At 51.7% G+C, this 26567-nt stretch overlaps 1 protein-coding gene and 1 pseudogene across 3 annotated transcripts in view; both read right to left on the bottom strand.

Annotated features, from left to right (window-relative positions):
• The window catches only part of ACTN1 (actinin alpha 1), a 108552-nt gene that overhangs the window by 68906 nt on the left and 13079 nt on the right, over positions 1-26567 (bottom strand). The gene's annotated exons all lie outside the window — the stretch shown is intronic.
• Positions 1760-2675, bottom strand: LOC136375825 (large ribosomal subunit protein eL19-like; annotated as a pseudogene).

Here is a 26567-nt window from a genome sequence, read left to right as displayed (position 1 = left end):
GCAACTAAAGTGACGCAGCTATGAGCTGATACTTCTCACTCCCCTGCCCCTCTCTCTTCTTTCTCTCTGTAAAATCAATAAATACTTAAATAAATATGTTTTTTAAAATGGTAGTTTAACATAACTACACCTGCACCTTGAAAGAAGACTCCTAATTGCAGTGCAAAAACCAGATGAGAGTTGGACGACCAGTTAGGAGACCATGCAAAGGTCCAGGTGAGAGACCGAGGTGGTTTATACCAGGGCAGTAATGGTGGTGGTGGGGATAAAGAAGTGGGTAGATGCAAGAGATACTCAGGGAGTGAGGGAGGGATCAGAGATCACACCCAGATTTCAGACCATAGCCAACACATGGATGAATGGGAGAAGGGACCAGACACGGACACATGGCTTTCCACCCTTCCTGTCTAGACACCCAGAGCAGTGCACCATGGCTATCAAAGGTCTACAGTCCTCAGCCTGACAATCTAATCTGAAGGTTGAGTGGCAGAACTTCAGAGACCAATTAATTCTCCCAACCACCCTACAAGGTAGGTACCATCACTAATTCCATTCTATAGATGAGAAAACTGAGACACAGAGAAGCTCACAAAGTGGCTCCAGGTCACATCAAACAGTAGATGGAGGAGGCAGACTTCAGGCTGCAGAATCCCATGCTTCTAACCAAGGCACGGTCAGCCTGGGCCTCCTTCCTCCCTCCTCCTCTGCTGAGCCTCCCGAGGGCCCAGTCAGATCACCTTCCAGGGGCGAGGCCCAGCAAATGACGCTCCTGATGCTCCCCAGATAAACATAATCCTACCGTGTAGCAGGGCGGAGGGCCTTGGACTTGAAACACTCTAATGGAACAAGTCCATTGCTTCCCCTTGGCCACCACTGCAGCCTTGGTTCCCACCTTCCTGTCACCCCATCTCTCTGCATCCACCACCTTTCTCATACTCCAGTAGGATGTTTGTAGGCACGATGGACACACAGCCCTGGGAGACCCGAGTTCCAATTCTGCTTCGACCACAAGGGAGCTGAGGGCCTCAGGTCTGTTCCTTAAAGCACCACAGTCTGACCTCTGAAGGCTGCCACTGGCCTCACACCTGCCTCACTGGGCTCTTATGAAGATCAGATGATACAGCCCCAGGGAGATCAATCTGAGGGAAACATTTCCCAAACTAGCCTATTTAAAAACATGCTGAAAATACAGATTGCGGGCCCTGGCCACTTGGCTCAGTGGTATAGTGTCGGCCTGGCGTACGGAAGTCCCAGGTTCGATTCCTGACCAGGGCACACAGGAGAGGCGCCCATCTGCTTCTCCACACCTCCCCCTCTCCTTCCTCTCTGTCTCTCTCTTCCCCTCCCGCAGCCCAGGCTCCATTGGAGCAAAAGATGGCCCAGGCGCTGGGGATGGCTCCTTGGCCTCTGCCCCAGGCGCTAGAGTGGCTCTGGTCGCGACAGAGCGACGCCCCGGAGGGGCAGAGCGTCGCCCCCTGGTGGGCATGCCAGGTGGATCCCGGTCGGGCGCATGCGAGAGTCTGTCTGACTGCCTCCCCATTTCCAGCTTCAGAAAAATACAAAAAAAGAAAAAGAAAATACAGATTGCACCCCAATCATTTTAGGGGGGATGTGAAGAATAGGTATCTTAACAAGTAACAAGTACTCTAGGTGAATCCTATAATCAGGCAACTTTAGGAAACTCTGATCTCCGGAAATGCACAGGAGATCTGGTCCAGGTCATTGCCAGGGCCACTATGTACAGGTGAGAGGTGGAGCTTTATTTCTCAGTCTCTTCTTCCTTGGACAGTCATGATGACTTCCTCTTTCTTGGCCAGGAGCCGCTCTTCCCAGCGCTTAGAGCAGGGGTCCCCAAACTTTTTACACAGGGGGCCAGTTCACTGTCCCTCAGACTGTTGGAGGGCCGGACTATAAAAAAAAAACTATGAACAAATCCCTATGCACACTGCACATATCTTATTTTAAAGTAAAAAAACAAAATGGGAACAAATACAATATTGAAAATAAAGAATAAGTAAATTTAAATCAACAATCTGACCAGTATTTCAACGGGAACTATGCTCCTCTCACTGACCACCAATGAAAGAGGTGCCTCTTCTGGAAGTGCGGCGGGGGTCGGATAAATGGCCTCAGGGGGCCACATGCGGGCCGTAGTTTGGGGACCCTTGGCTTAGAGCGTCCTCGGTCTCAGACCTGTGGGCCTTCGCCCGGTCGGCCTGGTCTGCCATCAGCTTGTGGATGTGTCCCATGAGAACCTGCTGGGCTTTGAACACATTACCCCCCACCTTCAGGTACAGACAGCACTCCATGACGCAGTCAATCTTCTTAGATTCACGGTATCTTCTGAGCAGCCAGCGAAGAAGTCTCATCCTTCCCATCCAGGGCGCCTTCTCAGGCATCCGAGCACTGGCGGCACCTTCACTGAGCTCGCCCACACACCTGCCCTTCCTGCTCGCCAAGGCGTTGTCCAGCATTGAGCCCGGGACTGGACCGTCACAGGCTTCAGGATGGTCAGCCCATCTTTGCTCAGCTTCAGAACCTGCTGACGGGAGTTGGTACTGGCGCTTTCATTCGGCTTAGTGGGGTCTGACCAGACCTTCCTTTTGCCACAGCAGAGGACATAGGGGCCTCTTCTGAAGCCTGAGCAGACTCAGGGCTGCGGCCACAGTCTTCATCACCTCGCCTGCTGCACAGGGTTTGCTAAGAGCGCTCCTTGGTTTCATGCGCACACACACAAAATGACAACACCTGCCCCCACTCAGGGAAACCATAAGGTGCAGAACGCCAACCTCAGTGGTTTATATTCATCATCTTGTTTAGCCCTGGCAACAATCCTTCAATACAGGCCATCTTCTCTTTATAAATGAAGAAACTGAGGCTCAGAGGAGGGACTTGTTCCAAGACTCAGCCAGTAAAATGGCAGCTTCCCCAACCTCAGGACTGCTAATGCCAAAGCCAGGCTCTTCCGACACCTTGAGGCCCCTGCAAGATGGGGTCTCCGCAGGCAGAGGCAGAGAGGAGCAGGACTAGCCCCCTGTACCCTCCCCCAAGCCTGGACATGTCCCGTGCACAGGTAGTCCCAATCATCCTACCCCACAAGAGAAATGGACGCTCTACTGCAGGGAGACGGAGGACACCGTTTTCTGTCCCCAAATATGAGGGAGACAGGGATCCTGGGGCCTGCAATCTAGCAAGACAGCTAGGACCCACCTAAGAAAGAGTTATATATAGCAACCCAGGGCAGGAGAAAGTTTTGAGCCAAAATGCCTGGTGCTGGAATGAGGGGCAGCTCCAAGAGGGCCTGCTGAGATCTCACAAAACGTTCATCGAGAATAAATTCCCAGGAACCTCAGCCCCTTTCTCCCCCCAACACATAATATCCCTGCTTAGCGAGCCGGAGCTGGCCCCAAGACAGAGTTCAGCAACTCTCATTTCCCAGAGAGGAAGCAATTTCCTCCTACGGAGGAAGCTGCCGCCACCCAGCCAGACAGCGTCACCCAGCCCCTTCCTCCTGTCACTCAGCACCTCCAGGGAGAGCTCAGCCAGAACCAGACAACTGAGAAAGCAGAGGGAAAACACCATGGCAACCCCAAACCTCGCCTTCCTGCACGGTCCTCGCCCAGCCCTGGCAACTGATGGCTCCTCTTCCCCTTAGAGGAAATAATGACAAAGCTAACATTTAGTGACACATTTACGAGGCACATTACTCCTATTATCATGTTTACTCTTCACAACAAGCTTAAGAAGTAGATTTTAATCTCCCATTTGAGAGGCAGAAGTAACCCATCTGGACAAGAGCAGACCCTAAACAGAAAACCAGGAGTTAGTTCCCTCACACCAAGTCTCGATTTCTTCTTTTTTTTTTTTAATTGAGGCATAACTGACATATAACATTAGTTTCAGGTGTAACATAATAATTTGACACTTATGTACATTCAAATCTCAATTTTTTTCCACTGCTTTCTCTCTCTTTCTCTTACTATCTACTAAGTACAGGGTATAAGACCAACCGCTAACCGAACAAGACATGCCCCACTCTCAAGGAATCATGATAAGAGCTGACAGGTGATGCCACACCTCACCAGTGAGCCACAGACTGAGTACCCAAGAAGGAACAGTTCGCAGATCCCTACAGGGGGCCAGGGACACAGTCATGGTCCCACACTGGTGAGCAGGCACAAATCAGTTTGTTCTGCACAGGGCTCTGGAGTGAAGCCATAATTGGGGACCCGACTTGAGACAGCAATCAACTCTGGGTACAGCAGACTTGGTGAGAAATAGAACTTTTCAGCCCTGGCTGGGTAGTATAGTTAGAGCATCATCCTGACATGTGGAGGCTGCGGGTTTGATCCCTGGGTCAGGGCAAATACAAGAATCAACCAATGAATGCATAAATAAGTGGAATAACAAGTTGATGTTTCTCTCTGTCTCTCCCTTCCTCTCTCTCTGAAAATCAATAAATTAAAATTTTAGACAAAATAATAGCACTTTTCTCCGAAGGAAGCATTAGTTTCTGTAACTCACTGGCCAAAAATCCATCACCGCACACTAATCCTCTGGAGAACCTCTGGGAGGGAAACAGCCTGGGGCAGAAATAATGGGGGGGGGGAGGCCAATGGAGAGAGTGGGACCAGCTGTGGGATGCCCGCTCCTCCCAGCGTGCCCAGGAGGCTGCTGCCCCCTTCCCGGGGTCTTCAGCACAAGGAGGGTGCAGTCCTGGCCCCAAAAGACCCTTTTCCACCAAAAGATGCCGGAGCTTCTCGTCAGCTCAGCTGCTCCAGACTTCCCCGGAGCTGTGTAGCAGGGCAGTACTGAACACGGTATGCCTGCAGCACCCAGCTGACCTGCCCATCCACCTCTGCAGGCAGCTACCGCGACAGACCCAGCCAGCCAGGAACCTGGCCCTGGGGTAGGAGGAAGAAGGGGTGGTGTCCAGGGCCTCTGCTGACCTATCACCCCTGCCTTGGGGCAAAGTGCCTAAGAAGCACAGTTAGTAAGAACATAAAATACAGCAATTCTGCTTCTGGGAAAAGAAATGAAAGCAAGAACTTGAGCAGATATTTGTACACCCATGCTCACAGCAGCATTATGCAGAATAGCCAAAAAGTGGAAACAATCCAAATGTCCATCAACGAATGGATGGATAAACAAAATGTGGTCTATGCATAACAATATTTTTCAGCCTTATAAAGGAAGGAAATTCTGACACATGTTACAACATGGATGAATCTTGAACAGAACGCTAAGTGAAATAGGCCAGTCACGAAAGGACAAACATTGTATGATTCCACTTTCATGAGGCACCTAAAGCAATCAAATTCACAGAGAAGAAAAGGAAACAGAAAGAGAGTAGCCAGGGGCTGGGGCGGAGGGGATGCGGAGTTGTTTAATGGGCACAGAGTTCCAGTTCTGCAAGATGAAAAGACTGGAGACGGCAGCATGGCTGCACAACAATGTAAAAGTGCCCATAATAATGGGGAAAATGGTAAAATCTATGTTACGTATATTTTACCATAAAAATATTTAGATAGATTAAACATAAAATCTTGTGTGTGGCACAGAAAAAATAACTGTGCTGGTTTCTTTTTTTTTTCTTTTTTTCTTTTTTTTAAATTTTTTTTTTATTTATTTATTTTAGAGAGGAGAGAGAGGGAGAGAGAGAGACAGAGAGAGGGGGGGGTGGAGGAGCTGGAAGCATCAACTCCCATATGTGCCTTGACCAGGCAAGCCCAGGGTTTCGAACCGGCAACCTCAGCATTTCCAGGTTGACGTTTTATCCACTGCGCCACCACAGGTCAGGCTGGTTTCTTTTTTTTTAATCATGAGCATGTCATGTCATACTTTCATAATAACAAAGACACTGAAGACGTATAAACCAAAAATGTTTTGAACTGTGACTCATGAGTGCGTTTAAGAATTTCCCGTGTATGGACGCTGTCCCGGGAAGTTCTGCGCATGCGTGGTGCCACCTCCTCTGAACACCTCGGGAGGTCATGGCTGATCGCTACTTCTACCGAGTCCTGAAGAGACTAATAAGGAAGGGCAGGCTGCTGCTGTCAGGCTGCGACCAAGAAGGAATTTCAGGGTGAACGGACTGCTCCAGCCCCGAGTGCACGGCGGCTGCAGGCTGAAGGCGTGCAGTGCCTGCTGTGCCCACTCAGAGTTCCCCACTGAAGCCGGGAGTGCTCAGCCTGCCACTGAAGACCGGTCTGCAGCCCACTGCTCAGGCCACTGATGGGTAGGAACTACCACTGAGTGCTCTTGAGCTGTTCTTCCACAGACTCTTCACAGAATGAAAATAAGGCTGATGGAAAATAAAGTTTTCCCCCAAAACCCCCAAAGCCTCCCTGTATAGAACGGGGCAACACTATCATCTGACTTCTCTCCCTGGCCCCAGCACCAGCCTGCCCTCCAGAAAAGGACAAGAAACGCCTACTCCCAAAAGCAATAAATGCAGAAGTGGGTGTGGGGGCCCTCTGTCCTTAGTGGAAATAGCAGGAGAGAAGCAACCCCCCCAGAGCCAGAGGCAATGGGTGGCTGGAGGGGCCTCTCTCCAGTCTGACTCCACGGTGACTCGGCTTTGGTTTCCCCTAAGGAAGTGAGAGGGCCGGCTCTATTTCCCTTCCTGGGAAAGCACGAGGGAATGACCTGGCCCAATCCGTACATGCCCACCTATCCCCCAGATAGCTCTGGTGAAAGCCCCCACCCCGCCTGCAGAGGCAGAGGAAGCCAGAACGGAGGAGGCAGAGGCGACAGCTCGGCCTGCTGATGAAGACACAGATGAGGGAGAAGCACAAGGGACACGGTGCGCCTGTCCTCTTTCTGCCCTCAGTTCCCATCATGAGCACACCAGGAGGGATGCAGACCCGGGCTCTTGACCTCATGTTCCCTCTGACCGGCTGTGGGGCCTTGCTTCAGTTTCCTCATCTGTTACCTGAAGGGGATGGGACATTAGCTACCAAAGGCTCCTTTCAGCTCTGAAACTCGAGATTCCTGTAAGTCAGGTCAAGGGTCAGAGCTGAGGAACGGCTGGAAAAGACAAGACACGGCCTGGGATCAAGAGGAACTTCGGTATGGAGACTCAGATGGAACTGTGAGGCTGCTAACTGGAACACCAGCACCCCCACCCCAGGCCGAGCCACCCAGTTCTTCATTCATTCAACACTTTCTAAGCTCTCCCTCTCTGCCAGGGACCACGCCAATGCTGGCATACAGCGGTGAGTCAGCCCGACACTGAAGCACTCCCGGCCTCATCAATACCGCCCCAAAGATGCAAGACCTGCCACCCCACCCCTGTCCTCAATGCCAGCCCTCTGAGGGAGCAGAGTCTGGAAGAATAAAACAGACACAAAGGGAAGCCATACGGGGCCCCCAAAAGGACCAAACCAACTGAGTCAGGAAACTGTGGCATGAATTCCAAGTCTGCTTTGGATCTGTGCCCTTGGACGAGCTCCCTCAGCCCTCTGGGACTCAGGTTCCTGTTAGGTCAAGAAAAGACCGGGTCTGGTGTCTGTAAGACCTCCCAGCTCTGACAGCCTGGGCATCTACGGGACCCAAGTCCTCAATCCCAGGATCACGGCACGGAGGCCTGCCACCCAAGACCCCATGGGTGCCAGACAAGCCAAGCTGCCAGCCAGCCGAGGCGAGGAGTCCTGCGGCACAGAGATGGAGCTCGGCCCGGCATGGCCCAGCATGGCCCGGCTGCCAGAGGCCGTCTGAAGGCAAACATCTGCTTTAGCTTCAGGGATAAAATGGATGGTCCCAGTTTTCCCAGAGTAGGAACTCTTCAGTTTGGGATGGGTTGGGAGGAGCAGAAGGAAGCTTCGGGCATTCCCCATGCATCACTGACTAGTAGGGGAAAGGTGCACCCCTCCTGCCCCGTCTCTGGTGAATTTGAACCATAAACAGAGTCCTTTTCTGAAGGGAAGGGCTTAACACAAACCAGATGCTGTAGGGACTTTTCCCCACCCCCTCCTGCCCCTAAAATTAAACGTTCAGTGTCTCCTCTGCCAGAATTGACTCGAAGGCCGAGCCTTAAAGAGCCAGCACCTCTGGTTCTCGCCCTCACACGTTCTCAATCACATCCCAGCTTAAACAAAATGTCACAGTCGCCAAGTGGCATGTGTGGATGGGGCAGCCCCCCAGGAGCGCCTGGCACCCAGGCTGGCCAGGGACAGATTTACAAGGAGCGGTCACCAGAGAAGGAACACCACCTTCCCAAGAATCTCCACCACCAGCCCAAAAGGGACCAAAGGGCAGCCTTCTAGGGATGGTTCCCCTCCTGGGGATTTGCCCCCAGGAGGGCGCAGGTGGGGCTGACACACAGAGCAGCCCACCCACACGGTGTGGGGCTCTGCACTAGCCCCTCTTCCCGAGGGACCCCGGAGATTCCTGGAAGAGTTCACTTCCTGGACTTGAGTTTCCAGTCTCCAGAAAATGGGGTAAATAACAGGCATCTCATTTAACTCTGATCTCATTCAAAGCTGTGATGATCCAGACAGAACCTGTCTTAAGGGAAATGGACTCTTGCTGGGCTTTGCAGGCTTCGCAGCTGCCAGCCTGGTTGCTCTCCTGTCCTAAAAACTCTCCTGGACGGACCTATGGGTGCTTCCAACCCGCTCAAGGTCCAGACCGTCCACCCACCTGTGCCAGGGTCACACCTCAGCACCCAGCACGAGTCAAGCTTCCCCGGAGGAGGCACGTCTTATCCCTTCGCCCTTGAGCTCAGGGACCACGCCTCACACCCTGCACGCCTCACAGTACACAGCACACGCTGCCGTGCTCAGAACAGACAGTGAAAGCTCACAGAGCTGCTGTTACTCAGTAAAGGAACAGAGGACAGCAGAAAAATATGTGAAGAGGGATGATGCTTCAGACAGAAATTCCCTGGCTTGCTATAAAAAATATTTTTTTAAGATTTTATTTTCTGGCCCTGGCTGGTTGGCTCAGCGGTAGAGCGTCGGCCTGGCGTGCGGGGGACCCGGGGTCGATTCCCGGCCAGGGCACATAGGAGAAGCGCCCATTTGCTTCTCCACCCCCCCCCCTCCTTCCTCTCTGTCTCTCTCTTCCCCTCCCGCAGCCAAGGCTCCATTGGAGCAAAGATGGCCCAGGCGCTGGGGATGGCTCCTTGGCCTCTGCCCCAGGCGCTAGAGTGGCTCTGGTCGCAGCAGAGCGACGCCCCAGAGGGGCAGAGCATCGCCCCCTGGTGGGCAGAGCGTCGCCCCTGGTGGGCGTGCTGGGTGGATCCCGGTCGGGCGCATGCGGGAGTCTGTCTGACTGTCTCTCCCCATTTCCAGCTTCAGAAAAATACAAAAAAAAAAATAAATTTATTTTCTGATTTTAGAGGAGGAGGAGGAGAGAGAGAGAGCAAGAGGGGAGAAGAGTGAAGGAGTAGGAAGCATCAATTTGTAGTAGCTGCTTCTCATATGTGCATTGACTGGGCAAGCCCTGGGTTTCGAACCGGCAACCTCAGCGTTCCAGGTCAATGCTATATCCACTGCACCACCACAGGTCAGGCAACTTGCTATAAAATTTAAATACATACTATTTTCCTTAAAATGCATTTAATCCTATAACCTGAACACAGCCAATTCATTTTTGTATATCACCTTCCTGATCACAGTGGTTTTACCATTGCAACCGACGGTAACACATGCACCAAATCATGTTCTCCTCCTACTTTCCTTCAGTCTATTGAATGAAAATAGAGAACATTCTTAAACATGTCTTGGTCAGTCGGAGAGTCTCCTCGGGACACGATCCTGGGGCAGAATTACGAACGAGCCACAACCCTCACCCACAGGCTGCTCAACACTTCAGAAACCAGCAAGGTTCTCTGCTCAACTAGAAACTTACCCTGGTAGGAGGTCTTTATTCCTTTTTTAAATTGTTTCTTAGTAAAGCTGTACTGACTGGAAGATTTCATCTCCTCTGAGCCTCCGGGTTAAGTGCCCTGGGGATCCGTTCTCTTCAGTCTCAGCCCCAAGTCCCACCTCCTCCATACTAATCCTGCGAGCTTGGTCCACTCTGATGCCAGTGGACATGTGGCCCCCCTGATACCTTCTCTACGAAACTCAGCCCCCAACCCCATTTCTGAGACTCCTGAACCCCTTTGTCACTGTGACCCCCACCATGCTACATCTCCCCTGAGAAACTACCACTAGGCAGAGAAACAGCCAGAGGGTTTCTTGACCGAGAACCCGCAAAATGAACCCCTAGGGGTGTGGAGTCACTAGGGAGTTGCCTGTTAAACTGAGTCCTACCGGTCTTCTCAGCTTCCCATTGCCTGGGCCCTGTCCCCAGGGGGCAGTCTGAGTCCAAGCCAGCAAAACACGCTGCTGCTGGCAAACCGCCCCCCCCCCACACACACACACAATGAACCGATCCAGAATCACGACAAGGAGGAGGTGCTCACACAGTCTAGAGCCAACCCAAACCCCTGGTGTCAGGCTGCCTGGATGGGAGCTAGAACCCAGACAACAGCCCTGTTAGAAATTTGGCTCAACTGAGACGAGAGGATCAGAGGTCACTGAGGTGGGACAGGGAGGGGAGCGGGGCGAGGCAGGATACAGAATGTTGGAAAGCCCACTCCACAGGAAACCAAACAACAGAGCCGGCAGGTCACTGAAGGACACAGATGTTTGTGCTTAGTGGCAGGGAGCGCCCACTGAGCAGACCGAGGGATCGGTGGGCAGGGTGAGCCGCCTGTCTGATATGGATGGCTGCCCGGAATGCCCAGGATAAGTAACATGGCCTCCACGCCCGTCACTACAGTAGTACTTTAAAGCAGCTGTGCAGGCAGCCCACTGGTCCACCTGCCCCAAAGCCAAACAAGACTTCCAGTCGAAGAATCAAGGATAGATTTTCTTTCCTTTCTTCACTTTCCCTCTAAGTAATGGGGGTTTGGGATCCAGAACAGATACTTGCTTCATGTTTTGGGGGGTGGCTGGTGAATTTATGGTCTAACTCTACAAAAAGATAAAATGTGACCACAATGTCCCAGAGGAAGAATGAATAAAAGTGAAGGAGTTGAGTTTGTTTAGGTGAATTCCTACCATTCAAACTGAAGCCAACAATAACAATATTCCCTAGGTGATCCTTCATGGAGGAGGTCTCTAGCATTTATCTAAAAATTAAGCAGGAAGCTTGCTAGAAGTGCAGATTCCTGGGCTCTGAACTCAGAGCATTTGGTTCAGCAGGTCTGGGCAAGGCTCAGGAGGCTACACTTTGTACATGAACCCTAAGTGGGCCATTGACCAACTTTTAAGGAAATATGGCCTTGGAGTAAACTCCACTTGGGTGGGAGAGGGCAAACCTCCCCTTTGGAACCAGAATATCTATAGGAAAGTTGTGGTCATCTAGAGCAGGTGATCATTTAATCAGGTGTAGACAGAAACCCCTTAATTTGCTACCTGCACCCACTCCTCAGAGCAAAGGAACCTCTCCTTCAGAGCAAAGCACAAGTCATTGTCCCCTCGGGGGTCTCTTTCTCCCTCCCAATTACCACGAATCTTAATTGGACCAGCCTTTATAGTTCATTGTGGTTTTCTGGATGGGGAGAGGCAAAGACGTTAGAATGCCTCACAAACCAGACAGAACAAATCAATCCCAGCCTGACCACATGGCCACAAGCTGGAGCCAACAGGGAGCTATTTACCAAAAAAACCCAGAATAGCAGCTGAGACATTCTAGTGGCTTCCACCTTCACAACCCCCAAGGAAATGTCCCAATACCAAGATTCCCTTTGGTGAACTAGCTGGCTTCAAAGTTCTGATCATCCACAGCCCCCGAATACTGGAAAACTGTTCCCCAACCAAGTCAGATGGGCTGGCCCTACCACGCTCAGCACTGGGGGCAGCCAACATCCTCTAGGTGCACCTCCAAGAGAGCCTAAGACTTCCACATGCTGTTAGGGGCTTGGGGAACCCTAAGACACCGCCACGTATCACTTCTTCCTCCCTCAAGAAACAGCTGTGGACCTCCGGCTATGGCCCAGGCCAAATCCTGCCCAAGTCCACGGGAGGGCGAGAGCTCAGGAGAAAGGCAGCTGTGTGCATCACCATCTGCATCCTGACAATGACATCGACGTCCAGGTGTGCACAGCACCCAACACTCCCACTGCAATCACCCATTTTGGCATTTGAAGCCACCTAGGAAATGTTGTCTCTTCAAGTTCCTAGGCACTGCCGCCTCAGTCCCTATTTGAGGCCGTGTCATTCCATGAACAGCCCAACTTCTTCCCAGCCCAGCATCTGTGAAATTCAATCAGGAACTTAACAACTCAGGTGACACTGAAGCTGCCCAGTGACAGAAGTAACACTGTGGGCTGCGGGTGCCCACAACCCTCAGCGTAGAACCAGCACCCCAGTCAAAAGTTCAACAGGGGCCCAGCCGGCACAGGACGTGGTCTCTCTCACCCCAAGGCTTTCCCCTAACGATGGGGGTCGAGCATCACCTGGATCAGGGACTGCTTGGTTCAGAGAAGTGACGCGGGGAAGTGAGAGCTGGGTGCAGAGATGGCAGGTTTAGGTTCCCATCCATGACTTCTCCCACTTCCCTTCCACGGTACCACACACCCTGGCCCTTCTGACAAGCCTCTCACACAGACAGGAAGTTGGGGAAGGTAGGCGGGAGCCAGGTCTGGGCAACATCTTCTCAGACACTGGCCCCACATCTTGACCCTTCTCCTACGATGTGCATCAGCCGCAATCCCTGCCTCCTAGGTCTCGCCTGGCCTGGGTAGCTACTGAGGAATCCGCTAAGCCTCTGGTCGGTGACATTATGCACATTTTCTTGCCAATACTTTAATCCTGACAGTGTCGGAACCAACTTCTATGTATCCAGCACTAGATTATAATGTGAACGAGGCCTTCAGAACCTTAGAAATGTAAACCACAGGTCAGGGGTTGAGAAGATATTTTGAATCAGGGGAAAACCAGCTGCCCCTCTGCCAGGTGGGGGGCACCTAGGGACAGCCACTAACAAGGGACTCCTAGCTCAAAGCCCCGCTCATCTTTTCCTTTTTAAAGATTTTATTTATTGATTCGAGAGAGAGAGAAAAAAAAGGGGGGGAGCAGAAAGCATCAACTCAATAGTAGTTGCTTCACACATTTGCCCTGACAGGGCAAGCCTGGGGTTTCGCACCGGAGACCTCAGGATTCCAAGTCAACGCTTTATCCACTGCGCCACCGCAGGTCAGGCTCCCCTGCCCATCTTTATCTTCTTTATACTTGGCTATATATTCCGTATTTTCCACAATAAATACTACTTTTCATTTTAATTAGTAAGGAAAAAATACATTGTGTATGGCTGGTGGCACAGTAAGCCAGTCTGTCTTATAAAAAGAACTGCTTCAGCCTGACCAGGCAGTGGTGCAGTGGATAGAGCGTCAGACTGGGATGCGGAGGACCCAGGTTCGAGACCCCGAGGTCGCCAGCTTGAGCGAGGGCTCATCTGGTTTGAGCAAAGCTCACCAGCTTGGACCCAAGGTCACTGGCTCGAGCAAGGGGTCACTCGGTCTGCTGTAGCCCCACGGTCAAGGCACATATGAGAAAGCAATCGATAAACAACTAAGGTGTCAAAATGAAAAACTTATGATTGATGCTTCTCATCTCTCTCCATTCCTGTCTGTCCCTATCTATCCTTCTCTCTGACTCTATCTCTGTCCCTGTATTAAAAAAAAACAACAGCCTGACCTGCGGTGGCGCAGTGCATAAAAGCCTGGAACACTGAGGTTGCCGGTTCGAAACCCTGGACTTTCTTGGTCAAGGCACATATGGGAGTTGATGCTTTCTGCTACCTCCCTTCTCTCTCTCTCTCTCTCTCTCTCTCTCTGTCTCCTCTCTCTAAAATTAATAAATAAAATCTAAAAAAAAATAAAAAAATAATAAAATCCTTAAAAAAAAAACTACTTGATATGTGAAAGGACCCTTAAAATGATCATTCTCCTTTGACCAATTAACTCAGTTCCTAGATATTATCCTAAAATGCAGAAAAATGTCCACACCAAAGGAATATGTACAGAGGATTGATCTGTGATTGCCCCAAACTGGAAGCCATGAAAACTCCCAACAACGAGAGAATTATGGGGAGAGTGCCTACCCCTGCTGAGGAGTGGGCAGCGGTCAAGGTGCCATCCCTGCGCCAAATGCTGACTGGCCCAGGGTTTCCCTCCCAAATGGCCTCATCCCTGTGACAGAGGCCTGAGGTCGGGATACCCTAGTGACACACAGACCAGACCTAGAAGTGCTTCTAGACGGCCGCACTGGCTTCCCCAGCCTTCTTTCTGAAAAGGTGCAGTGAGGCAGACTCTCCATTTCCTGACAAAATAGCAGCTTTATCCCTGCCCTCATATGCCCAGCACCTAATGCAAACAGCTCTCTTCCCTGTAAAGGCCCCTGAGAACCTCTGAACACCGGCCCAGGAGTCCACACGGGCCGCTCTCCAGCTCCCATCTGGTGGAAATGCTGCCACGCATCTCCACGGGCTGAGCCTCGCTCAGGCTGAGCCTCTGGAAACAGCAGAACAAGATCTCATTATTCAGCTCCCCCAGAAATGCCTCCACACAAGTGTGATTTAACACCATGCCTTCGGCTCTACTGGGGGTTGATTTAAGAACCATTATACAAGAAAAGTCTCCATGGATTCAACTAAAACTGACAGCATCATCTACCACGCTGCTCCCTGAAAATGGAAGAGCCCTCGGCACTCAATACTTACAAAAAGTGTCTCTTTCCCGTGAACGGATCTAGTTCCTTTTATTAGGAAATAAACCTGTGATATTCCAATTTTCCCTTTTGTCTTGGCTGTCAGGAAGCTCGGGATTACGGGGGGGGGGGGCAACCTTGGATTATGGGGACGACACTCTAACCAACTGAGCTAACCAGCCAGGGCAGGCTACAGATGTTCTAACTCTAATTTAAAACTGTGCTAACACGTGGGCCTTTTAATGTGTTCTCCTCAAATGCTTTTTGGAAAGAGGCAGGAAAGTACAAATAAATATGTATTCATGAAACAATCTCTATACTTGAACCTCACTTTCTCCAGGGAAGGAACATAAAGGCTGTGTGGTTAGCCTGACCAGGCGGTGGCGCAGTGGATAGAGTGTCAGACTGGGATGTGGAAGACCCAGGTTCAAGACCCCGAGGTCGCCAGATTGAGTGCGGGCTCATCTGGCTTGAGCAAAAAGCTCGCCAGCTTGGATCCAAGGTCGCTGGCTCGAGCAAGGGGTTACTCGGTCTGCTGAAGGCCCGTGGTCAAGGCACATATGAGAAAGCAATCAATGAACAACTAAGGTGTCGCAATGCGCAACGAAAAACTAATGATTGATGCTTCTCATCTCTCCGTTCCTGTCTGTCTGTCCCTGTCTATCCCTCACTCTCTGTCTCTGTAAAAAAATTAAAAAAAAAAAAGGCTGTGTGGTTATATAAGAAAAAATGCCTCCGATAAAATGCCACATGGGGCCATTAGAAAGCAGAACTCTGTTGTGCACACACTTTGATCACCGCTCTGGAAGTGACGCAGCATGAGGATGAAAGAAAAATGGGAGTCCGAAAATATGAGGACAATACTTGCATTTAGGTAAAAGGGGTAAATGTCACCACCGCCCCCACCCCCCGCAGTTGTTCATCTTCTCAACCGGAAGCAGAGGCCCGCGTGTGTGAAGCCAGCAGGCAAGCGGAAGCTGGAAAAGCAGAGCCCCTGACCTTTCCGACTGCACCCCCAGGCAGCCGCACCGGGAGAGAAGGGACGGGCTACTGGACCCCATGGCCCCATCGGCAACTTCAGGGACTGGAACCCAATAGGTGACAGTCTGCATCTTTTACGGTCTGGGGGAAGACCTACATTTCTTTGGGTCTTAAAGTGCCCTGAAATCGCGGCTATTTGATATTCCTGTCAACCCTTTCATGTGTTCTGAGCACTCCCTCTCCAGAGCAAAACTGTACGTGTGGCTGGGGGGTGGGGGGAGGGGGAGGACAAGAGCCAGGAGCCATGACCCCTGACCTCCAGAGGCCTTGGACTTAATTAGTAAACTAGTGGCCTCTCAACCTTCCCTGTCAGATCCAAAGTCATTCCCTCCAGGAAGCATTCCTCATCACCCCCAGAAACTACCCCACACCTGTCCACCCCCAGAAACTACCCCCACACCTGACCGACAGGCATTCACAAACCGTGAATCTCCTGCAGTCAGGATCCCCGTGGCTAGCTGTTGCCTGTACTGCCTCCATCGCCCCTCCAATGACAACAGCCCACATGGGACCGAGAAGTTCCAGAGGTTGGGGGAGGGGCAGAGGCAGGGTCTGCTGCTCAACTTCCTGCCTGGATAGCAAGCAGGGCTTCAGAGGTAGGCCTGACTCATCACCTGGAAGGTAGAGTGAGCTCACTCCCTTCCAGGACATCCTCCAAACAAAACCCACAGCAGAGATGGTTCCCATGGCAACGGGCCAGCACCTCCTCCTCAGCCACCTTCCTTGGAGCACCCTTGGCCTGTGTCTACAAGTCACCTCTCCCAGCCTCCCCCAGCCTCAACCCTCAGAACTCAAAGTGAGAAGGGCAGGGCAAGACAGCCCCCTCCGCCCCTTGCTTCTATGCGTTGAGTCTACCTGAACTCATTCTTTGTAAGTTATAATCCCTATGTTAAACATCTGAAACTAATATAACATTGTATGTCAACAGTAACTAAAAATTTTAAATATTTTTAAAAGGTTATGAGACAAAGGACGTTATCTATTTATAAAAGATCCAATGGGGGGGGGCAGGAAACTCATGACCTAAGAGTCCATCCCTTCCCTGGAAAGTGTGACTACGAGAAATTCTGAGCTAGACTCCGCCTCCACCCAACTCCCTCAGGTCCCACTTCTCCCTGTGCGCCCACAACAGCAAGTCCGCCCCCCCCCCCCGCCCCCCAGCCAGGACAGCCTGAGCCTTCTCCAAACAGCCAGGTTCCTTCCACATTCCTGACTCTGCTCTCACCTTCCCCACCCTCTACACGGGACTATACTGGTCTCCAATCCTCTCAGCTCAGGCTGTCCAGCTCAGACGGCCAAGCACTAAGCAGACCTCAAGACAAGTCCACTACTGCCTGAAAATGGCCCGAGCTTGTCCCTCCACTGACTCACCCTGAGCTCACGGTCAGCCACCCCCAGGCCTCCTGCTTCCAGCTGCTCCCTGACCACTCCTTCACATTCATCTGCTCCTCCCTTCCCAAAACCTGACACTGTTTCATGCCTTTGGTCACACTGTGGCCCCCCCTTCACCACCTCCCCCACCCTTCACCACCAACCCCCTTGCCTGACTCACTCTTACATATTCCAGATTCAAGTCTTAACTCACATTATCACCTCCTCCAGGAAGTCTAACCTGTCTTCCCCAAGGTGGACTGGGCCATCCTTCGGCTGCCTTCACTATACAGGATGTGACATCTTTGAACATGACAGGGAAAAACACCAGTTCATGGTTCTCTCGCCCACTGGCCTCCTCAGGGCAGGGACTGTGCATCCGGCCCTAATCTAGAAAGAACACATGTTCAATACCTGTTAAATCTGAGGGGCGAGCACATGGGTATTTATTTATTTATTTTACTGCCCCCTGCACTTTTTCTTTTTAATTACACATTACATTCAGTATTAATTTGAAGTAGCTCCAGGTACAGCACAGCAGTCACTCTCATACACTTCACCAAGTGCTCCCCCGATATTTCCAGTGTCCACCTGACACTGTACGTAGTTATTACAACATTACTGGCTGCAGTCCCTGCGTTGTACTTTACATCCATGACTGTTTTCTTTTCTTTTTTCTTTTTTTAAATAATTTTATTTTTTTTAATGGGGCGACATCAATAAATCAGGATACATATATTCAAAGATAATAAGTCCAGGTTATCTTGTCGTTCAATTATGTTGCATACCCATCACCCAAAGTCAGATTGTCCTCTGTCACCTTCTATCTTGTTTTCTTTGTGCCCCTCCCCCTCCCCCTATCCCTCTCCCTTTCCCCCCTCCCCCCGTAACCACCACACTCTTATCAATGTCTCTTAGTTTCACTTTTATGTCCCACCTACGTATGGAATAATGCAGTTCCTGGTTTTTTCTGATTTACTTATTTCACCTCGTATAATGTTATCAAGATCCCACCATTTTGCTGTAAATGATCCGATGTCATCATTTCTTATGGCTGAGTAGTATTCCATAGTGTATATGCGCCACATCTTCTTTATCCAGTCATCTATTGATGGGCTTTTTGGTTGTTTCCATGCCATGACTGTTTTCTAACTACCAATTTGTACTTAATCCCTTCCCTGTTTTCACCCAGTTCTCCAACCGCCCCCTACCCTATACTTATTCTTATATTTGAAATGTCATTTTTAAAAAAGGATCCCCAGTGCCTGACCAGGCGGTGGCGCAGTGGATAGAGGGTCGGACTGGGATGTGGAAGGACCCAGGTTCGAGACCCCGAGGTCACCAGCTTGAGCGCAGGCTCATCTACTTTGAGCAAAGCTCACCAGCTTGAGCCCAAGGTCACTGGCTCAAGCAAGGGGTTACTCAGTCTGCTGAAGGCCTGTGGTCAAGGCACATATGAGAAAGCAATCAATGAACTAAGGTGTCACAATGAAAAACTGATGGTTGATGCTTCTCATCTCTCTCCATTCCCCTCTGTTCCTATCTATCCCTCTCTCTGACTCTGTCTCTGTAAAGAAAAAAAAAAAAGGATCCCCAGTAAAAGTGATGTGAGTAAATGAACTGTGGCTGGCTGCAGCGCCTCTGGCCCAGGGTACAATTCTGAGCATCTCCCGTGTCTGCTGACCTCAACCTTCAGAAGCTTTCCTTCCAGCCTGGGGCAGGCGCACAATGCCACCGGGCCAGGTCCTGAGTGCGGTCAGTTCAAATCTTCAGGTGAGACACGTGCAACCTGCCTGGCACAGCAGTGACACGAGGGTGAGTTTGTATCAGTACTACAGGATCATTTTACCTCCACTTGTTCATAGTAACACGCTAATCTCACTGGAAAATAACCCAGATGGCTAATGTGATAGGCAGCTTCCACGGCTAATTGTTGAAGCTGGGTAATGGGAACACAGGGATTCGTTACACTAGCCTCTACTCCTGTGCTTGAATTTTTCCATAAGTGTTCTTTTTTAATTCATTCACTCATGCCACTAATGTTCCTTAAGTGCCTACCACATACCAGGCATCATGGATAACGAGAGAAATCAGAAACAAACCCTGCAATGAATTGATAGCCTTATTAAATTCTAAATTATTTGCTCTTATCCCTCCCTGGAAATTAAATACCTAATGGCACTTGTGCCGGGCTGACCTCCCCAAAGGGATGAACAGCTAATGAGGGTCTTCGGGCACTGTGTCTCCTGGGCTTGTGTTTCCAGCCCTGACTACTTCCCCGGCTCCTTAAGCCTTTCCACGCTCAGCGGCATCCCCCCATCCAGTGAGTGGCTGCAGGAAGCAAAGGGTGGGTCTCAGGGCTGCTGCAGACCTCCCACACCCACAGGAAGCCACTGCAGATCCCTGCAACTTACACAACTTTCCTTCAAAGGGCAGGATCCAAATGCCCTTCATTCCATCATTACAATGTTTCCCAGAGCCAGCCGGCAGTCAGGTGCTGGGCCAGCTTTGGGGAAAGAAAGGCCACATGGAGGCCCCTGACGTCAAGGGAATCATGGTCTTATTGACTGGAAATCCTTGGATTTAAATCCTAGCTCTGCCACTTACTAGCTTGGTCCAATTACTAAACCTCTCTGGGCTTCAGCTTTTCCATCTGTAAAATAAGGATACCAGCGCCCGCCTCACGGGATTGTTGTGAGGATTCTATGGTTAGTACGTGGACATTCTTGTCCTGGTGCTTAGATGTAAAAAGCTAAACACAGTGCCAGGCACAGCATTAGAAGAGGTAAGTGTGCATAGCTCTTAGACTACTATTATTTTTATTATTCATAGGTCCAGATGACAATGGGCACTGGAACTCTTTGAAAAGAGGCAATCAGAGAGGCAAGGCCAGATTCAGGGACAGGCCCAAGCTGGCTTTCAGCTGTCCCTGCATTAGTGTGTTCCCTTGCCTAGGTTTCCTGAGCAATGCCCGAGCCCTGGCACGATGAGTGAGAGGTGCCCACAAGCCTGTCAATGCGTCCCATCTGGCCTCTGCTCCACTAGGGAAATGCCCTGCCCACCCATACCACCCATACTGGGACGCTGCAGCCAGGCTGATCGGTGTTTCATTCTTGTTTGTTGGGTTTCTGAGCCAGCTCCACTTTCTGCTCACTCTGCGTGTCAGGGGGTGCAGGCGCCTCGGCCCCACAGGCCTGGGTGTGAACCTCGGCCTGCCATTTAGTAACCTCAGCACGTTTTTCGACTTCTCAGGGTTCTGACACCCTCCCCTGTAAACGGGGCGAGCCCATCCCACCTGGTTTGGGGGATGAAGTAAGAGTGTGCATGTGAAACAGCCAGTGCAGGGCCGACACCAAAGGGGGAGAAACACTACCGCGGCTGTGTCACAGGCCGGAGGCTGGAGCACGTCCAAGGACACAGGAGCAGCCCAGCCTTGACAGGGCCCTGAGGTGCCCCGGACGAGGCAAGGCCAGCACCCCTGCCCCCAGGAAAGCGAGGTAAGCTGCCTCCCTCCCCCCAGAGGTAAAGCCCAGCGGAACCTCATCCCAAGAGCACCCTTGGGGGTGGCCAGTGCCCTGGATCGAAAAGCCCCCATGTGGCCCTGAGCCATGCCGAGTCCACTGCTCAGCACCACCGAGCTGGGGCCTGCAGGGTCAGGGACCAGAGAGACAGCCACTTCCTGGCTCCTCAGGAATGTGCAGGAATGTGTGTCAGCAAAGGTATTCGGGAGGGTGGAGATCTGGCTCTGTCTCTGGTGAGGGGCTTCCTTCCCTCCCCCAGTCAGGGCTGACTGGCCACTCAGCAGGACTGTCCTGGCGAGAGGCGGCAGTGGGGGCCGTGACTGGGGGTGGGGTGGGGGTTCTAGCCAGGCAGCCCTGGGATCACATACCACAACCCCCTCAAAAGCTGTGTGGGCTGGGACAAGTTTTTTAATCTCAGTAACCCTCAACGTGTTCCATCAAGTGGAAATGAAAATGTGATATACCTTATACTTCATAGGGCGGTTATGATGATTCATTGATAATGCACTCCACACAGGGCTAGGAGTGTGGCAGTGCTGGCTGCAGGACCACCAGCACCACCAGCACCATGGCCACTTGTTCCTCTGGCCCTTTTTTTTTTTTTTTTTTTTTTTTTTTTACTTTTTTTTCTGAAGTTGGAAACAGGGAGGCAGTCAGACAGACTCCCGCATGTGCCTGACCAGGATCCACCCGGCATGCCCACCAGGGGTGATGCTCTGCCCATCTGGGGCGTTGCTCTGTTGCAACCAGTCTGGCTCATTTCTTACTCCCCTCCTCAACAGCAAAATCAGGAGCCAGTCCCAGGAACATCTACGAGCAAGGACAGCCATGCAAAGGGCCCACCTGTCCATTATCTCCTGGGACCTGGAAGAGCATGCTGCCAGCATGTGTGAAATTCACCTGAACTTGACCACCCACACACTGGGCCAGAAACCTAGCAGCTCCACCTGCCTTCAGAGCACATAGGCTCAATCTTTCTGTCAAGAGGTGTTCTGAAGCCCACTCACAAGTATGACTTTGGACGATGGTTTACACGAGCCTGTAATAGAGTATCAAAACCATCCCATAAGGAATGAATTCATGGCAGAATGTCCTTTGGACAAGTCAGAACACCACTATGGACCTTAGTCTTCATCTAAGGGGCAAGGGTCAGGTGACAGTATAGGTCGCTTGTGGCGTGGGCATTTGGTAATTTGATTTCTTCAGACTGCTACACGAGAAAGAATAGTGCTGGGTTCTGGGAAAAAAACAAAAAAACAAGGTTGCCTATTGGCACCAGTCCCTTGGGCAGATTCCAGGCTGAAACCCTTGCTCCCTGGCTCCGGCTGGGGTTTCTCCTACCCACTGAGCCCACAGGCAGGTCCCCTCCCTCACACCAGGCCTGTGGGGCAGCCAAGCCTACACAAAGGACCAATTATGAACGGTCCACCTTGCAATGGGCAGAGGTGCTCTCCCCACTCCTACTGAGCCACCCCCATGTACCCCACCCCACACCCTGGAGCTAGAAAACAGAGCTAAGGGGCCTTGACCGACCACAAACAAGGCCTTCGCCACTCTCCCCTCCCCAGACCCCTGGTGTCCCACTTGGCCACACCCCAGCGGGCATTTCCAGGGTGAGAGAGTATGGGGCGCCAGACCCAGAGCACTGCTGGAACCACAAGGAAAGCTCATTCACCTGGCCCACCCACGCCACCCCTAAAGGGTAAGGACAAACTAACTCCTGAAATTGAGGACACAGAAGACCCATAAACGTAAGACTGTGTTAGCAGAATAGTTCGTTTCAGGGCCAGCCTGGGAAGCCCTGAGATCAACCTCAAGGTCACCTCAAGGAGTGCTTGACTCTGCTGAGTGACTCCCCTGCCCAGAGGACAGACACGCAGAATGCTGGCAGGGACCCAGACCCCAGAGGTCATCTCTGCGCAATTACCCAAGGGAGGCATTTGCAACAGAGCATCTCATTTTATAGGTAAGAATCAGATGTGAGCTGTCAACATCACCCAGCAGCCAGGGGCAGCTCTCAGACCAGACCCCAAGTCTCCAAGGGCTCGATACATAATGTACTTTTATTCATCCTGTCCCAAGGGGACAGGACAGGGTACTCCCAAGCAGGTCTCTGGCCCAATAGTGCTAATGAACAGTCTTCCATACCTATTCCTCTCCTAAATGCCACCGTGCAGGGTCCCAACAGAAAAAAAGAAGGCAGGTGGGCTGTGGTCCTGCATGCTGGCAAGCTGGAGGGTCCAGAGGTTCCGTCTGGTTCGACACCCCCCCAGATGCTGAGGCTAAAGACAGAAGGCTCCCGACATCCCACATTCCAGGGAACCTTCAGTGCTGGGGCTGGAAGGAGAAGGAAAAGTGAGGCTAGGTTTTGCTTCCTCTGAGGCCTGTGAACCCACACAAGAGGACAAGAAACTCCCTAAGATTTTCTGAAGTAAGGGTCCCAGCCAAATGCAGTAGGCAGGGAGCGGAGGGACATATTAGCATGGCCAGTATGTCGGGGGGAGAGGAATCTGAAGTGGGCCACGGGCCCAAAGAGAAAAAACCACAGCTGGACTTCCCAACAGGGAGCAGAGGCAGTGCTAGCTCCCGCCTCCCTGCGACGTGACACCCGGGGAGGGGTGCCCAACGATGGCAGGCTCAGATCCCATTCCAAGTGCAAGGCTGGCTTCCCTGTCCTCCGGCCCCCTGCTGACCCCAGGCATACCTCTGAGACAGGGAGCAGAGGCGGTGCTAGCTCCCGCCTCCCTGCGACGTGACACCCGGCGAGGGGTGCCCAGCGATGGCAGGCTCAGATCCCATTCCAAGTGCAAGGCCGGCTTCCCTGTCCTCCGGCCCCCTGCTGACCCCAGGCATACCTCTGAGACAGGGAGCCAGTCTGGGCTCTGCTCTGGGTACTGGACTCAGCCCCCTCACTGGAGCAGCCCTTGGTCACTCAGAAGGTCATTACCCTGCACCTTACCATCTCCCAGACGTCTCCTGAAGGGCTGAGGTTGTCACACACCCCCCAAAGGGACACAGTCTCACTGTTTGTCACATCCAGTATTCGGTGAGCACCTATGTGCCAGCGGGAGGCTCCAGAGCAGTTACTGCTGCTCAGGGTGGAGAAGGACATCCCCTCCCCAAGCCTGGGCCTCCCAAATAGAGCAAAAAACACAGCTTTTACTTATTTGGGGGAAGGGAGAAGAGGTGGGAAGTAGGAAATATCAGCAGTTGCAATCTAGCTCAAGGTCTTTCTCACAGACTAGAGTATGACACCAGCCCCAGGCCCAATTCTGCTGTAGCCCCCTCCTCTGCAAGTAACGCTGAAGCACCCACTCACTTGTTCAAAATGCACATTCTCAGGTCCCACACAATCTGTGGGTTTTTAATTTTCTTTTTTTAAAGATTTTATTTATTGATTTTTATGGGGGGCAGAACGAGCAGTGTATATGTGCACACACACACACACACATAGTTGCTTCACTTTATTTGTTCATTGCTTTCTTGTTCTTTGTCTTATGTGCCTTGACCAGGCAGGCCCAGGGTTTTGAACCAGTGACTTCAGCATTCCAGGTGGATGCTCTATCCATTGCACCACCACAGGTCAGGCGCAATCTGTGTTTCTTTTTTTTAAAAAACTTTATTTATTCATTTTAGAGAGGAGATAGAGGCACAGAGATAAAAATAGGTAGGTAGGTGTGTATGTGTGTGTGTATATATAGAGAGAGAGGGGGGGGAGGGAGATGGAGGGAGGACAAGGGGGGGAGCAGGAAGCATCGACTCCCATATGTGCCTTGACCAGGCAAGTCCAGGGTTTCAAACCAGTAACCTCAGTGTGCCAGCTCAATGCTTTATCCACTGTGCCACCACAGGCCAGGCAAACAAGTTCTCCAAGTGAATTATTTTTTCCATTGATTTGAGAGACAGAAAGAGGGGAAGGGAGTGGGGAGAGAGGAGGAAGGGAAAGAGAGAGAGAGAAATTAATCAACTTGTTTCACTTAGCTGTTCCATTTTAGTTGTGTACACATTGATTGCTTCTCATACATGCCCTGACCAGGGGTCAAACCTGTGACCTCTGGCGCGCTGAGTTGACACTTTATTCGCTGGGTGGGGGTGAGAGGCCACCCATGCAGGGCCCTCTAGGTGATTCGGATGCACATTCGAGGTTGAGAGCACAGCCACCCCATCCTGCTCTGCTCCAGGGTTCTAGGATGAGGGGGCATGAGTGTGTCTGAACCTTAGAGGCTCAGCCTCCAGGAGCCCTGATAACAGATCCCTTCCTAGGGCGCACCAGTAGACCCCCACAAATCAACTTCAATCATCCAAAGAGCGCCGAGTCAGTCACAGATCAGTGACATCCCCTGAGAACCCTCCAAACGTCCTCAGAGCCAAGAGTTTCACAAGAGTGGCCAAACAAGTGCGATGAGGCTGCCAGGAGGCTGCCAACATGTCCGTCCTTTCCAGCTCTCTCCGGCCCATCCTCTACCCAGGCGCTAAATGAGCAAGGCAAGGGCCGAGTGGCCCAGAGCCAGGGGAGAGGGAAGAAAATGCCCGAGCCAGGAAACCTGGCAGGGACAGGGAAACATAGCTGGAATCCCACTGGCTGCCCCTGGGGCCCAGCCAAGAGGGGCTCAGCCCAGGACCCCTCCTCTGGCCTCTTCCAAAACTCGACACGCAGAAAATGACTAACTTCCAAAGGCTACAAGATGCCACTGTGGGACGCAAAATAGGAATTTATTTAGAAGCATTCCCCAAAACATTCCCAGTAGCTTTCTGTTCTTGCACATTTGCCTTATCCAGGAGCACAACTGTTACCCTGGGAAGAGAAAAGATGGCCAAGTGGTGTGAGTCCCTAAAAAACCCAATCCCAGAGCCCCAGGAAAAGAGGGCAGGGCCTGACCTGTGGTGGCGCAGTGGATAAAGCGTCGACCTGGAACGCTGAGGTCGCCGGTTCAAAACCCTGGGCTTGCCTGGTCAAGGCACATATGAGAGTTGATGCTTCCTGCTCCTCCCTCCCCCTTCTCTCTCTCTCTCTCTCTCTCTCATTCTCTCTCCTTTCTAAAAATTAATAAAAGAAAAATTAAAAAAAAATTAAAGAAAAGAGGGCAGGGAGAGGGCACAGGTGCCCCCAGGGGACAGGAGCCAGGTGCCAGAAACGCACGTGGGAGGAAAGAAAAGAAACTGAGGCTGACTTCTCCTGCCCTCCCTCATCAAATACCAGCCAGTCTTGGAACTCAGGGCGCAGAGAGGCCACGTAACACAGAGCACCACCCGCAGAGGCTGGAAGCCTGGCTTCCAGTCCCACCTGCCACCGGTAAGCAGCTGTGGGACCTGGGCAAGCTTCCATGTCCTCCGGCCCCTCCAGGCCTCTGTCATCTCACCCAGGAACTGGGGTACTGAGTCTGTGTCAACAGCTCCAGGATGGAGGAGAGGTGTGAGCAGATCAGGCAGGGTGCATGGTGAGACGGGGGATACAATACCATTTGTATAAAGTGGTAAACAGGCACCAAAGACAACCGCACAAGCAGGAAGTGTATCAACATGTGCTGAGAATGAAAACACCGACCTGGACAGTGGTTCATTCCGGGGAGGGGGGAGGGGGGAAAGGGAAAGGGAGGGGTGGGGAGGGGAAGGGAGGGGAGAGAAACGCCAGGGCATCAACTGGATCTATAATGTTCCTGGTCTTTGTGAACTGGCCCAAGAGCAAAAAACCGAGAAATAACGGCTGTGCGCCCTTGCAGGCCTTTCTAAATATCCTTATTTGCACACACAGCCCTCCCCCAGCTAAACCACCCTGTGAGAGTGTTTTGAGTATTAAATGAATTAGTACATGAAATACTCAGAAATGTGCCTGGTCCATAGCACAGTACCAGGCTAGTCCTTGTAGGGGAGGGCAGACAGAGGCTCAGCTCCGTGTTCCCAGATGTATCCCCTGGTTTTCCCCAGATAT

Source organism: Saccopteryx leptura, chromosome 6 (assembly GCF_036850995.1).
Source record: "Saccopteryx leptura isolate mSacLep1 chromosome 6, mSacLep1_pri_phased_curated, whole genome shotgun sequence".
NCBI lineage: Eukaryota > Metazoa > Chordata > Mammalia > Chiroptera > Emballonuridae > Saccopteryx > Saccopteryx leptura.
Note: the sequence above shows the minus strand (reverse complement) of the source record. Positions and strands in the feature narration are given on the sequence as shown.